General features: G+C 35.4%; 1 long non-coding RNA gene across 1 annotated transcript; it reads right to left on the bottom strand.

Annotated features, from left to right (window-relative positions):
- Positions 1 to 475: 475 nt before the first annotated feature.
- On the bottom strand, positions 476 to 1720 carry LOC105258296. Its single transcript, XR_889735.2, has 3 exons — positions 1432 to 1720; positions 1104 to 1310; positions 476 to 1001 (listed from the first exon to the last, which is right to left on the bottom strand). It is a non-coding gene; the product is annotated as an uncharacterized LOC105258296 (long non-coding RNA).
- Positions 1721 to 16369: the final 14649 nt, after the last annotated feature.

Genomic DNA, 16369 nt, shown 5'->3' on the forward strand with positions numbered 1-16369 from the left:
GGATTGATTGCCAATCTAATGTATGCGCAAAAAATGATTCATTATTAATATCGAATCCGATTTGAATAACTTGGACGAAAAAGAGAAGATCATTATACATTTTAAACGTACAACATTGTTCTTTTTAGACAAAAATATGATAAAAAGCAAACTATATCGTTAGCAATAAGCAAGAGTATTGAAAGAGAAAAGGATATAGATAGAAAGGGAAGAAAGTGGTAATATACACTATTCCGAAAGAGCCAAAAAACGGACTACATGAAGAAGAAAAAGACGAATAATATATACAACCATCGATTCTGCACTGAGAAAAAAAGTTAACTTGATGAAATCGTTTAACTAAATTATTATTTTTTTAATTGAAATATTGAAATATTTAAGTTGAATAGATGTCATGTTAAATTTAATATGTATTATTTAATTTAAATAGTTAAATATTTCAATTAAAAAAATAATAATTTAGTTAAGTGGTTTAGTCAAGTTAACAACTTTTTTTTCTCAGTGTGAATAACTCGTGAAACGAGTGTAAGATCTATCTCTCTCTTTGCCTCTCTTTGCCTCTCTCTCTCTCTTTTCCTCTCTCGTTATAAAGATTTTTCCACGGCGCCACATTACTGGCGAACATCCAAACGAGACGGCAGCCCCGTGCCTCGTCTATTTTCGTTGATTCCGATCTTTCTGAAAAGCTAGCCCAGCGAGCTAGTCGCGCTCACCCTCGATGCCCCTTCCGCCATTGGTATTTAATGACTGTCGCCGCTTCGTCGGCATAGTCTATGAACGCGATTAATATCACTATAAAGATGATAATAATCGTGACAAATCGGCGTCGTGCTTAACAAAAGTCGCGGATGGATAAAGAAACGATGCGTTGCGCAAGATGTACTCGTCTCTCGCCGAATCTGACATTTTTAAAAATATCGATAATCCTCTCCGATACGTTTCTCCTCCGATGATTCTTCTCGCGATAAATAATTTTTTTCAGAAAACAAGCTTGCACGTGCCTGAAACGAAAAAAGAAACAAATCTATGCTTTTGTAATCGTTATCGCTAACTAAATAACTAAATAATTCTACTATATAAATTAATTAAATTTTGCAATTGACCTTGCGCGATGCAGAATCTGAGGAGATTTTACCCCGAGGGAAGAGATCGATCTTTATTTTTTTTTCTCGATTCTTTGGCGCCTCGATCATTCGTTGCACGCACCAACGCTTCTCTTTCTATCTCCCTCTCTCTCTCTTTCCCTCTCAGTGTGGCATGCAACAGGTATCCGCACTGACGTCACACGTCCAGGACGAAGCGAGAGAGATCTGCGACGCCCCGCCGACAAAGACAAGACGATCAGATCGGAGATGTACCAGCGAAAAAAATATGCAAAAGTTAGATAGAGAGAGAGAGAGAGAGAGAGAGAAAGAGAAAGAGAGAACTCACAGGAGGGCTTGGAGAATCACACGCACATGCGAGACTTTCGGCCTGACTTGAAACGTCGGCTGAATCTCTGCCGTCTCTTTTCTTTTCACCATCGTCCCTCGTCCCGTACACCGCTTTGTTGGCCGACGAGCTCGGAACTTAACACGAACAGAGTTGTGTCACCGCGACGCGCCGTGTTACGAGGCTGTTATCCAACGCGCGCGCGAAAATATGCGACGAGCAGCGACGTATCCGTCGACGATGGGGTGCTTATTATTACGCCGACAGATCGATTGAATTTTTCCGTCAAATTTTTTCTATGAATCCAGATGCAGGTAGACACTCGCGGTTTTTGTCCAAATCAAATATCGCTTAATGTGCACAAAAAAAATTTAATTAATATATACTTTAATGAATTTATATTAGAACAAATTTTAAGGGTTTCTTTAAAAATGTGCGCCGAAAATGAAAATTATGAAAATTGCTTAAGATCTTAAAGAAAAGGCGGAAATGATAAGTTTGCAATTTTTTTTACCGCGAGGTAACATTTTACCTGGACTTTTGTCGCGCGCGTTTCTATTTACAAATTCCTTCGGTCTCGTCGGGAGTCGAGAGTCCGCCGACGTGTCCGTTACTGTAATTCCGCGAACTGCTTTAACAACGTCATGAATCACGGAATGACTCCGTGCGTTGTAATGTATGCGCGCAGAAACGAGAGATAACAGGCGCTGCCATTATTTTCGTATGCGATTATTATTCCGGACGTGACGCGACTGTGCCGTTCGTGTGAGTCGCTTCCACCCTGATAGTAACAGTATCGATAGCGATAGAGAGTAATAGGGGCGAGTGAATTATATTAAGATTAAAAAAAGTTACTATTTCGAAGAAAAACGTTATATTTAAATTTAAAGCAAACTAGCTTCTTCCAAGAGCGAAATTAACAGAATTGGTATAGTCGAAGACTATAATAAAGAGCGTTTTAATTTTAAAAAAATTTTTTTGTTTTTAAAGTAGACCAATTTTTCATATTAGAAATTACTTCTGAAGTGCATGTATAAAAAGTCTCGTGCTTATCGAGTGAATTTTTTGATCGATTTAGAATTGAAGTGATATAAATAATTGAAAATAGTTTCTTGGAAATTTTAAATTACAAAAGAATATATGGATGCAAAATGCAAAATGTGTTATTAAAAAGTAAAATTTGATTAAAATTTGTTCAATAAACATCGAATTAAAATTGATCAAACAATTCATAAATATGTTGTATAAACCTTGCGAACTGTTTTGAATTGCAAGTTTGACGTTTGCCTTATCTAATAGGCGAGAACAGAGAGGGTCGTGAATAGAGCACCTCCTCCTTTTCCGTCCGCTACGAACGCGAACGATGTAAATCTCTCCCGGGAATAGTTTAACAGTAGTGCGCTCGCATCAGAGGGACGATCTCGGCGTAAGACGTGCGCTCTCGAAACAAAGTTCGTTTCGCGTGCGAGTCGCGACTCGCGTGTGTGCGTGCGTGCGTGTGTATGCGCGTAAAATAGGGTACGTATGTACAGTAAGTGCAGTAGACCATCTCGTCTCGTCGCGGCTCAGACCTTAATGACGTCATTATCTCTAATTAGAATTCTCATAGTGGTAACCGCCGGGACGCCCCGTTACCCACCTTTCGCGATACCTGGATAGTGTATCGACGCCTCGTTCGCGAGATACCAGGAGCATTCTTGCGTGCCTCGATGCTTTACTTCCGGCTAAACTCGACACGCTGATTTCACTTCCGAAATGTCGAGTAATCAGATAATTCTGAAACACTATGCATATTTTTTTCATCGTAGCGTGCATACATATTTATTATATGCATTGATATCTGTTGATTGTTGCAAAAAAGAGACATCGATGCTCGATCATCGCAAATCAATTTGACGTATGACGTATTTTGTCATTTTTATTTTGCACGTGTTCTCTCGCTAAATTCTATCGCCAATTGAACATTTATTCCTCGGAATTTGAAGTCAAAATATCGGACTAGCTGGCGAATTCCGTCTCGTCGGATTATAAATCGCGTAAAACGAGCCGCCGAGCATAGTCCGCGCGTGATAGCACGCCGGTAACGAGAATCGTGTATAGGATGTATAGGATAAACTGCGGATGAGCAATCTGGCTGTGTGACCAATCGGCGTGCGTCGCGCGCTCCAAGTTACGTCATCGAAAATACCGTCCTCTTTTTCTCTCTCTCTCTCTCTCTCTCTCCCCTCTGTCTCTCCCTCTCTTCGCCTTCTCTTTCTCCGCAGGATGTAGCGATAGAAGTGGATCATCGCGGAAAATATTCCTCTCTTCCTCCAGCACTCTTGCTATGCGCGCAGAAATTTGTTCGCGAAGGTCGCAACGGAAATTAATTTTGGTCGCGTTCCTCTTGGGTTCTCTCTCGTTCCGCTAATTCGATCCGCCTGATCCGATAACGGGTGTCGCAAGAGCGAAAAAAAAAAAAACGCAGGCTGCAGGTTAGAGCCGACACGCACACGTAAGAAGAGTATCGTGTGTCGGTATCGCATAATCCGCGCGAGTCGAGTATCTCCATATTGCTCTGTGTGCAATGCGTAATTTAATTCTAAACATGAAATACCACAAGAAGGACTCGCAGACTTGTTAGAATTAAATTGTAACAAAACTCGCGCGAGTTTTCGAGAGAAAAAGAAATATCAGAACCCTACAGTTGTCTTCTAATGGAATTTTCGTGATCAGCTGATAATTGTCAATACGATTAAACATATAATTTAATTAAATGATCTACATAATCGTACGCCACAATTTGGAGAATTTAATTAAAACGGCATTTTAATCTCGTGAACAAATACAATTGCAAGATTCGAGCAAAGTACAAGAGAATATCGTGCGTAATCGATCGTAGACGCCCAACGGCGTGATATTTGCTAGAGTTTTTCACGGAATCACGGATGATCACGATCCCGTCTCTCTTTTTATTATTCTCCGTATCGCCGTTCCCGGGGTCGTTTGTCGTTGGCGTCGTTTCTCCGCCAACGTCACGCGACAACTATGTGCGCGACACACCATTCTCGGAGACGTGCGGCCGGGATTGCAAAAGGTCTTACGTTCGTAGTTTGCTGAACGACCGACGTCGCGATATGATTCTACAATGATAGAACGTGCATAGTTTCGTCATTGCGTCAGTCTCTCTTTGCAAACGATTTACCGATTTGATGCTATCACTAGGAATATTTATTGTAATTTGATCGATGGTAACTTGGATTATTGAATTTTTTACATATGACATTTTATCAATCGAAATTATCATGTATCTTTTAACCTCTTCTATTACTGTAAGACAAGATAAATAGATTATTTCTGGCGTGGACTTTATAGTGGATGATAAAAAAGTTTAGAAAAAAAATCTCACATTTCTATATTTAAAATTATCTATTTTTACAGAGTCAAACATTTTTGATATTATATTTTTAAATATTCTCGGCTTTTTCATATGTATATATGTTATCCTTTTCATGCCGATAAAATAAAATTTCATAAATTTTATTTTTTTTCTACAGTGTCACGAGAAGCCCCTGAGTTACGACTCGCAGATGTTAATCAGGTCAATAGAACTTCTTCGAACTTCTATTTTATAAAGGTAAATAAAATAATTTCTAAGATATATTTTTTTTGTAATCGCCCTATCAATTCCAAGAGCCTAGACCTTCAAACGGGATGCGCTAAAAGCCAGTCTTGCGAAAAAACATAATGTGAGTCGCATGGGACGTGGCAGGCCACTGCTAAACACAGTACCATATACGGTACAAATATCTCGGTAGCTGTGCTCGGTCCGTGATATTTTCTTTAACCTCCTTTTGTAGATATTTCATGTAAAGATCTTTCGTCACCGTTTCGTTATCCGCGCTTTCGCGATCTTATTTGCTTCTATTTCAAAAGTCGTATAATTGATTTTCGCAATATCGAGTCATTGATATGTTTTTCTCGCAATAGTCGGTATCAATAAATGAGTCATCGCTAGGAATTGCAAATAGGGAATAAAATTTTATTTCATGTGGAATTTAATCTTGATGCAACATTTAACTGCAAAAATACGTAATATCTGAGATTAAAATAAGAATATTCAAGCATCTGATCAAATTTTTATAGAAAAATTAATATTGCGCGTAATTTCGCTGTTATAATTAAATCAATATTAGATTGTATATTAAAAATTAAAATTTCAATAATTAGAACAAAAGAAACGGAGATTTTTTGTCTTGATTGGTCAATCTCAATTTCTAAGTGCATAATCCGGTATCGAACTTATTATACACTTTAGATAATACATTTTATATTTATATAGTCCATGGAATCTATTTCCACTTTATGAATGAAATGTCATTATGGTGCCACGAGTTGAGCACCGCTGGCATGCCTAGACGCCGTCGCGGTCGGATCTTTAAACTTTAAAAGCCAACGCGCGAGTCGGCCGCGAAACTATTGACGGCTGGACCAGGGTCGCCGCTGTCGGTCCGCGGACCCTCTCCCTCCTCCCCCTCCCCTTTTTACCACGCAACGAGAGAGGGCCCTTTCGAATTTTCTCCCCTCTACTTTTTTCTCCACCCCCACTTATCTCGCTCTCGGCCTCTTTCTCTTGTTCGCGGACACAGTAAGTAAGGCTTCCACCGCACGGCCGCTTCCACCGCGATTATGCAAAACAATTATCGTGGAATGCGGTCAGCTGTTCCCAGACGCACGCTGACGTCACGCGCGTGATTTCTCGCCCGGGCACGTGCGCAGGCGTCTCTTTAGAAAATAGCACATCACCGTAATATGCCGAAAACGTACGATTTATGATCGACATCAACTTCTTTTCGTATCTTTTCTTGGGGAAATATCTAGGACGACGCGTGGTCGGGAACATAGATAGCGATATCTAGCTGAAGATTCATGGGAAGAGACCACTAGTCCAATTCAATATTAAAATATAGCTTCAAAATACAGTAATTATGCGAAATAACATTTTACGCGCAGCTAATTCTCGTGTTCTTTGATAATAGATAATTCAGCCATATTTCTCAAAATAGCACATTTTAAAAATATCTCTACGTTTTCTTAGAGTAGCAAAATACTGCATCGCTTTTTGTCCGGGTAACTACTATATTTATTATTTATCGATAGTTATCATTATGTCACAGAAACCTAGCAAAACAGCAAATGTTTAATTATTTCACAATTCGGTATCACATGTTGTTTAAGTTCACAAAAGATAAAGACATTTTATGGTCTTTTACTAGGATCATCGGTCGTTTTCATTTTTTCGCGAGATAATCAGACTATATGTAATTACATCATGTACGATGTTATATCATAGCTATTGTAATATATTACATATTTTAATGAGATTCATTCGAACTAGAAATTGAATATATAAAGTGCTCTTACATTAGTATGATAATCACAAAAGTAAAAAAAATCTAATTTTATATACCAGAGTTTTTTATATCAAAATATATAAATGCAATAGTGATCTGCGTATATCTTATTTTTGTTATTAGTGGAATATGAAGTAGGAAATAAAATGAATTTATAATATAAAAAATATTATATAGAAAATTTCCAATTTTTTCAAATTAATTTTTTTCGTAGAATTGTTCTACGGTTTTATCATAATTGAACGATATATGCAAAACGATGAAGTATTGAATGCTCTATATATTTAAAAATCTCCTATTTATTCCGTTTTACTCTCCCCCCTCCCTCTCTCTCTGTGTGTGATCAAATATGATCATTATCATTATAATTATACTTAGTGCCCAAAATAAATTTTCATGAAAACGTACCTCTGCTGTAATAGCTTTTGCCCAATTTCTGTTATTTTTAATTTTTTTAAATGATAAATCTTTCAAGACATTAGGTTTAGAAATTCGTATACGTGCTGAAATTATATTATACGGATTTATAACATAAATAAATCATTCTACAAAATTGTCAAATTTATCATATCAAATACTTCGCTGACGACTTTATAATTAATTTTTCAATCTCTGTGTAAGCACGCGGTTTATAAAATTCTATCGGTGAATGCTTTCTACATAAATACATATTTGGCTGAAAGTAAAATAAAGTATTCAGAATTTTATCCCGATATAACGATATACGCTTTATTATGTTTTAAATGCGAAGCCATAATAATTATATAAAAAGTAGAAAATGTACTGCTCCTTTGAATAACAGAAGTATTAATAAATGCTCTTGTTTGTCACTCAAACGTTATTTTTTGTGGCGTTTAAATGGCAATTGCGACTATTACTACTCAAACACTCGTATCGCACATACATAATCAGTTTAAATATTTTATTACCAGATAATGTATATCCGCGATAGATTTGTAAAATCTTATCAAGTTTAATACGTCAAAAATTCTCCATTACTTGAGAGATATATAATTTATCTGATTAAGAAATTTTATGAAATTTATTTTTTTTAATGTTATATGAAACATAGCTTAATATTTTATTGACTAAAATAAATGTAATACATATGAAATAAAATTTTTATTATTCTTCCATTATATAACAATGATATAAAAAAAATTACGCAATATTGTTTTTATTTTAATACACATAATCGCTGATAATATTATAGATTTTAGATATAAGAATTGACTTGAGAATAATTTACTATAGACCTCTTGACACTTGTGTATGTGTTATATTAAAGATTATTTTTTTTATAAATTCTTTTATATATTCGCTTTTATTTATTCACAATTTATCAATCTCTATATGATAATCTCGAGTATGCGCAAAATATTCATTAAGCTCCAGAAGATAATCTTATTGAAGTCAATTATCATCGAAAGAATAACAGTTTATTCGATTGTCATCGGTGATTTAAATTCCGTTCTATTCGTTGAGATAGCTTCAATGAAAGATCTATAATATCTGACGTCGCTGTTGTTGTTTGCCGTAAAAATGTTGCGGCGAACTACGGCCGCGTAGAGGGTCTCCTCTCTAAAACTCGCCACGAAAATCCGCCTCTATTACGCAGCAGAACCTTCATCGGCTTCAACGGTGGCCTCCTCCGATAGTAGAAATACTGGTCGGAGGTGGGTCTTTAAAAAATTAGCGAGTGGTTCGCGCGTGGGTTCGTTCAACTCTCTATCCGTCTCTCTCGTTCGTTCACTTGCGTGCACGTACACACGAATATCTCCCCTCCTCCTCTTCCACACGCACAGATTCTTCCCTTCTCCCTTCTCTTTCTCTCTTCTAGTTCATTCTCCGACGCGCTGGCATGTTCACGTGAGCACGGAATTTTTTACCGAAATAACTCATTTCTTTAGTTTTTTTCATTTTTTTATTTCATTAGAGAAATTATTTAGTATTTCCTTTTTAATTTTTTTGACACTCCACTTTTGGAAGATTAGATAATTAGAAGTTTTTCGCTAAAATAAAAAGAATTTTCTCCTGTATAAAATTAGAGAAGTATCTTTGAAAGAAAATGTTAGAATTAAAGATATGCATTTGTAAAAAAGTATGAAGTATATTTGCACGCGGATAAATTTCATAATGCATTCCTTAAACTTGACACTATGTCTGAATTTTTTTTATTGAAAATATTGAATTCATGAGAAATGTTGTAATGTCATTTTGAAGAAACCGATGCATTTGACGTTTCGTAGTGACTAACGCTTAATATTTTATCATAAATGAATAAAAATAATTTGTGTGTAATAATAACTTCACTTCCGACAATACTGATAAGAGATGTGTTGATGAAGTAAGCGAGTTTACATTACTAAGTTGAATCAAAAGGGAGAAGTATATGCGGGTATGCGGTGATTCGCAGAATATATGCTGTGAATTGAACAAATGACACCCAGATATTCTCTTCCTCTCCTCTATCTTTTAAAATAATAATTTATTAAAATAATTCTTTTTTTCATTATCAAATATAAAAAATATTTCAATAGTAACAATATTTTATCTAGTAACGAAAAATAAATAAAGAAAAATAAGATATTAATTATATTACAAACGTTAAATAAAAAAGATAAAAATGATAAAAATGAAGTATTTATCTAAGAATACAATATATACGAAGAGAGAAGGGGGAAGGGGGAAGATCTTATTAATATCTTTTATGAATAATTTGTTTAATAAACTTTTCTTCTTTAATAAAGACAGTCGTTGTTTGATAATTTTATTCTCTAATGGAGTAGTATAAAATTACACATGTATACAAAGGGCAGGATTACGAAACATAAGAAAGACATGTAACAAAAATGATAATTTTACTATTTAATTCAGATTACGATTATCGCGCCGACATTGCGTTACTGTGATGACAGAAAATTTCTTGGACTATTATTACTTTCTGGAAGATGACGACGGTACCGGGAAAAGGAGGACAGAGAGGCGATGACGGTCGTATGGTATCACTGCTGTTAAGATAACTGAGGAAAACACAGTTCCCACATACGTTATAATATATCGTTGTTTGAAACTTGCCTATTTTCGTAACTCTAGAGGTATAGATCTTCTAACCGGTATTTTCTGTATTGTACAGATGTCAGACCTTCGTATTTTGTGATCCTTTACATTGTTATTTACGACTACTATGGAGAGCGCTAACAATGGATGCTTACACGGTCATTTTAGCACTTACATAACCATTTGCAATATCAGTCGAATCCTAACAGAAAATTATTCATAGTCACGTGGAATGTAATTTTAAAAAGTTTTGCGCGAAAGAATAATTTTTATGTCCAAAAAAAAGTAATTTATCTGATAGTAAAATTACGATAATTAATACACTTTGTTGTGTTTATGTTTGTGGTTACATGATAAAATATATGAATTGATATTATATCGATTTTTTTCCTAAGACGTAAAAAGAAGCATGAAAAGACATGAATCTGTTGGCATAGTTAGTATGGTACAGTTAGTATTGCGTCTTGGAAATAGCAACAAGCGAGAGAATAATAGAAGCACGCACACATTAGAAAAACAAGTTTTATATGCACGAATAGCGCGTTTATTCTTTTCCTCGTAATCAATTCTCGGGTCATCCAATCAACACAGTTCTAGGGCTCGTGGACCAGCACCGACGAATCATTGTATCTATCCGCAATATAGCTGTGTATGACGCGAAGCAACGTGGGAACTCCTTCGGGGCACACGCAGCGGTGCTCAATCGGCCCGAAATATAGTTGGCCGGAAATTCGCATGACTCTCTCGCTTTAAAGTCTCAAATCCGGCGATTTGCCGTATGAACAGCGCGCTGTCGAAGTTCGCACATTAATTTTGCGATTTTCTCCACAAATACGTGCACAAAGTCGAGCGGAGATTAATTAGGAACACATTGACGATAAAAAGCCACCTCGCGTTCCCGCGGCCCCATGTCTCGGTTCTTGCTGTGGAAATTGTTAGATTAACTCGATATCGCGTATATTAGCCGAATAAATTATTTATTCGGAGACTGCAATCATAAAATATGTGTAATAAATAAAAGCGATATACTCTATTTTTTTGCACAAATATAAAAAAGAAATATATTGAATATAATGAATAGCAGATCGCGTGAAAGGAAAGAGGATTAAAGCTGAACGCCTTACCTTGAATGAAAATAACATCAGGATCTTTAACGCGAGATTCAATAGGAAACGGCGAGGATGATGGGTCAATGTTTCGTGGAATGCGGGGAAATAATGGAGGTCAAACTTCCTCGGGTCTGTGCTCGCCGCCGACGAGATGAGAGGTGGTTGGTTAGTCGGAGAGGCCGGACGTCGTAGGTATATCTCTCCTTCGTCTTCTTCTCTCCCCGCTTCTCCCGCGTACTTTATTTGGCGAGTTTTTGCCGTGTTTTACGAGCGGCTTAGCGGCGCTTTTTATAGCTGGCTCGCTTCACAATGCGCCATCACATGGGTTTTTACAGACGTCCTGTAGAGTATCTAAGCGGCAGTGTGTGTATATCGAATGCGTGAGTATTTTACATACGCGCCGTTATATAATGAGCAGCGTGCGCAGACTGTTTCCCGCTGTTTAAGGCTTCCGACACATCAGGTGAATCTGTTCGCGCTTTTTTCTTCGATTACTTATGATTAAAATTGCTTTCAGCAAGTAATCAACAAGTGGCGAAAAAAACTGCTTAAAGTTTTCCTGGATTTTTTTATTGTAATTTAAAAGCTTTCATGCAAGTTAGAAACTTCATACAATTTAAGCAAGAAGAAGCTTAATAAAGCTTTTTTCTCTCTATAAAGATAAAAGCAAGAATAATTTAAAAGGAGCAATTTAACAAAATTGCTTTTAAGAGTTAATTATTCTATTATATATCCATCTATTATATGTCCATTAATTTTATTTGATTATAAATAAACTAGCACTTATATTGAAAAATGAAAATTCTTTTAAAATCCTTTACGCGATCTGTACTGGAAAATTAGAAAATTATGAGAAAAGTGTTAAATATCTAAATTTCTTTTGTTTAATTATATTGTCAAATGTTAAATACACTCTTATGAAATATCTATGTTTTTTAATTAAGAAAGAGAGAAGAAAAGAGAAAGTGCATATGCAAGATATGTCAGAATGTTTATATTAATTTTAATGAAGGAATTTTACATTATTTTAATCATGAGAACGGTGAGAAACACATGTTAATATATCCTGTATATAATAATACAAGTAATGAAATACATGCAATAGTCATGCTTCTTTATAATAATGTATAAATATATGTAAATATTGTGAATGATTTTTAAAATACAAAATTAGAAGAAATATGTCGTTTATTCAAATAATAATTTATATTTAGGCAATAATGTGTAGTTGAATCGCTTCTCTTTGATATGCTCGAAATCGATTTTCTATATTTACACATGTGCACGAGTATTTATGCTACTGCCATGTGAATATTTGTACATAAATATGTACGTACATGTGTACATACAATCATGCACCATAGATTTTATTCTCTCTTTGTTTTTCCTCTTCTTTCTCTTTCTTGTTCTTTCTCCATTCAGATACTGGCCATGAATGAACCGCAGACTCTTCATTCTTACTATATAGCGAGCGCTTTTTCCCACACTTTAATGCCATAATAACCATCCTTCAAAGATCGACGCTGTCTCATCGATCTTTTTTATATGGATTTTATGATAATGTTGCATTCGCGTAAATTTAATATTAATACGAAACACTGACATACAAAAACATTATTTTAATGATATTATATGACAGTTACTTTAGCAATCTTTATAAATATCATCGTTTATTTACTAATTGTAAGTAAAGCCTCTCTTTTTCCCACATAATTTGAATAAGATTTATTTAGAAAAGTTACAATTAAAATAATTATTATACGTATTAGAATTGGCGTATAGTACGTATGGGAATAGATTTCCGGTTTTGAGTCGCGTAAATTCTTTGATTCTTTATTAGAATCAAATAAATATTTATACCGCTAAAACTCGGAAGTTAATTCTAATATTCATGTACACCGCGAGAATCTTAAACTATTATGTAATATTAGATGTCTGGAATTTTTATAATAACTGAAAAAACAGATTCTATATGTACGTAAATATGTGAAATAATTTTATTTTTATTTTGTTTTTTTATAAAAATGCATTGCATATGTTTTAGCTGTATTAAACATCGAGTATTCTAAGAATTCAAATATTATTTAAATGACTTCGATAAAATTGAAACTATTTAAAGGCAATAATGTAAGAACGATTATTATTATTTGACCACAAAACATGATTGGGTAAAGGCACTAAAATCGTATTCATCGATGTTTACTGCCGATCATGACGATTCTACCAACTGTCGACACGTGGTCAACCACGCATAATTATGAATCTCATACATCCTTATTTAGATTAATATAAATGAACATCATGCGTATGTGTGTAAAAAAAGGTAAAAAAAAATGCAGGCCAATATGCAATTTTATTTATTATGTTTATGAAACTTCGCAATATTAAATTTGTGGTTAAGCACCTGATTACGCACTAGAGGATATAACATAAACCGCAATTTTACACGCATACATACACACATTAAGAGAGATAATATTAAATTATATTCATTAGTTCTTTATCGCGCTTTTCTTAAAAAAAAGCAAGATGAACAAACCTTTTACTCGATTATACGATGCTTTTTTTGTTATTTTATAATTAGGTCACGCACTCGTGTCTCTATGAATCTATATTGTACATACAAGCGCGCTCTGTTTCCGGTCGTGACATCATTTCTCTTTGCCAACTACGTCTCAGACAGTAACATTCATCGCTTTGGAATGAACGTAATAAAAGTTATATATTTTCAGACTTGATTGAGAGAGACAATTAATGATAATAATGTATATTATTACACGTTAAACGTTATGAAAAACTCACTTAAATGGAAAAATGTCATTAATTATTTTTTATTTTACGGTTACTAAAGCCAGATTGAATCTCGTTTAATGTTTCGTGGATCTTGCGCCGAAGAAAGGATCCGTTTTCCATTGTAAGTAGATGCATGGTGTAGTGCGCATTGTCCGTGTTATAACGACGATATTCGAGGAACCGAAGGGGGTTGACCGGATGAGATCGAGACGTTTTTGAAGTCTGTGTGTGCTTCCTACATCCGAGTCGGGAATTAGTTTCGGCGCGTTGTCTGCGCGCTTGAGAGAGATATCGACTCCTACCAATCTCGTAACCCTTTCCGGCTCGCCTACGACACACTGATAAATCAGGAAGCAGCTCGACGGAGATGAATAATACATTGTTTTAGCAATATAGAGGGATATTATTAGAAAGAGATTTGCGCTGTTAATATATTGTATATTAATTATCTCAAATTTCGGTGATCGTTCATTGATGAATATTTAAGAATAACGTGGTGAGAGGAAAGCAGGAGGGAAACGCACATCTGGAATAATCATGTATGACAGAAAAACTTGTATGTATGATATGTGTAATTTACTCGAGCGTCCGCATTTTGATCGTCGGTTCTGTTATCTAGCAAGGGATAACCGAATAACCGATAAAACGTTTTGCGTCATAGCGCCACCTGCGTCAGGCATATGCACGGCCTGTTGCGTAAATACACTTGTAATGTGTGTGAACCATGTATGCATGTGCGTTGAATATAGGGAATTTGTCGTAAATTTGCTCGCGCACGAGTCGTCGAGAGACAATATTGCGTAACGTGAGATGCAAACGTGGGTATTTATTCCGTCGCTCATAAAGGTACAACGCGATTAAACAAGTTTTTAGAATTACGAGTCTGTCCCTCTTATAAGCTGATACGTTATCTATCGTTTAAATTAAAGAAAAAAATTTTTTTTAAATCAGAAAAGTGTATTAAATCCTGAAAGAGAATAGGGTTCAGAATTCTCTTAATGAACATAGTATTTGCTAAGTAAAAATAATTAATTAATAAATGTAGATAAATGTAGATTTAAATCAGAATTTAATGAATTTAATTGATAGATTCAAGCTTGAGATTAAAATTTCTAGATTTTACAATTTAAATTTAGAGTTATTTTTTTCTCATGAAAATGATATATTTGTCGAAAATAAATAATGTAAAATTGTAAGTAGTTTTAAATTCTAAGTTCTTGATGATAAATTTAATGATAAATTAATGATAAATTTCCCAAACATTTTTTTCTTTAATATGTATTAATTGTTAATTGAAGCTTTACGTATTGTACTTTAATAGATGAAATCGTAAAGAAATAGTCGATAAACGAAGATATAATGCCAGTAAGCACTCTTTACGGATTTATGAATATAAAAAATAGTACGTCACACATGCACACACATACACACACACACACACGCAACATGCATACATACATACATATAAGTACTTCCGCTTCGTGCTTATATTAATACGAAAAGCCGAATGTCCGTGCGTTAAAATCAACTCGTTGAACTGTGACTTGCGTTTTTCATGCGATCACGATAACATCCTCGCATGTGTATGGCAGGAAAAAAGATTTGCTTATCTGAGGCGCCACAAGACTTCTCGGGCAGAAAAATCGCACATTCGCAGCTCTCGATTTCGTAATCTCGTTTTTCTGTATTAGTGTGTTCGATTGCCCACCCCTTCGCCTCCCGTGCTCACTTTATTCGCCTCCGAAGGTTTCATTCTTCTTTCGTTTCTCGTCGTTGAATGGAAGCGTCAGAATTCTTATCGACTGCCGGGGAACACTCGGGTATTACGTCATACGCGGGAATGGCAAATGTATTGTCCATTGCGAGCGGAACGTTGCTGCTAATTATAATTACACTCGATACTACTAATTATAATTATGCCTCGATACTATTACAGCGTCACAAATATAGTGAAATCTCTCATTAACACGCGAAATCGAAATTTAATTCTGAGAGTTATTTTATGTAAGATTAATTCGCCGTTTCAACGTAAATAGCACGTGCGATGGATTCGTTAACTGTCGATTTCCCGCAGTCATTCCCATTTTCTTCTCTTATTGCTTCAATCTACAGTTACGATTGATTATTAGTTTCACCGTGCAATCGTTTCTCTTATCTCGTTTTTCGCGATGTAAAAAAAAGAAGTCGCGATACATTTATTGTAAAATATACTCTGTATAAGAAGATTGCATTTGCATTCTTTGAAAAATGAAAAAAAGTCCTTTTAAAAATCGCTTTTAAAAATAAAAAATCTTATTAAAACTAATTAATTTCTCGCGATAAAATCTACGAGAAATTACTACGGTAACACGTCGGTATGTGATAAAATTCGCATTCAAGAGGTCGACTGGCGGTGGAGATCGCTTACGAAGACGGTCAACAATTCTTCAACGACGCGTTATCGCGCCTCGGTGAACGTCGCGGCGCTATCACTTGCACACGCACGATTGTGTCGTTTCGTGCGTTAACGCCGTGGCTCCGGGGTCTCTTTAAACGCATGCATCCAGCGCGTGTTCCCCATTCGCGTTCACCAGGCCGAGCTTC

The sequence above is a fragment of the Camponotus floridanus genome, unplaced genomic scaffold (genome assembly GCF_003227725.1).
Source record: "Camponotus floridanus strain SB8 unplaced genomic scaffold, Cflo_v7.5 scaffold2, whole genome shotgun sequence".
NCBI classification, from domain to species: Eukaryota; Metazoa; Arthropoda; class Insecta; order Hymenoptera; family Formicidae; genus Camponotus; species Camponotus floridanus.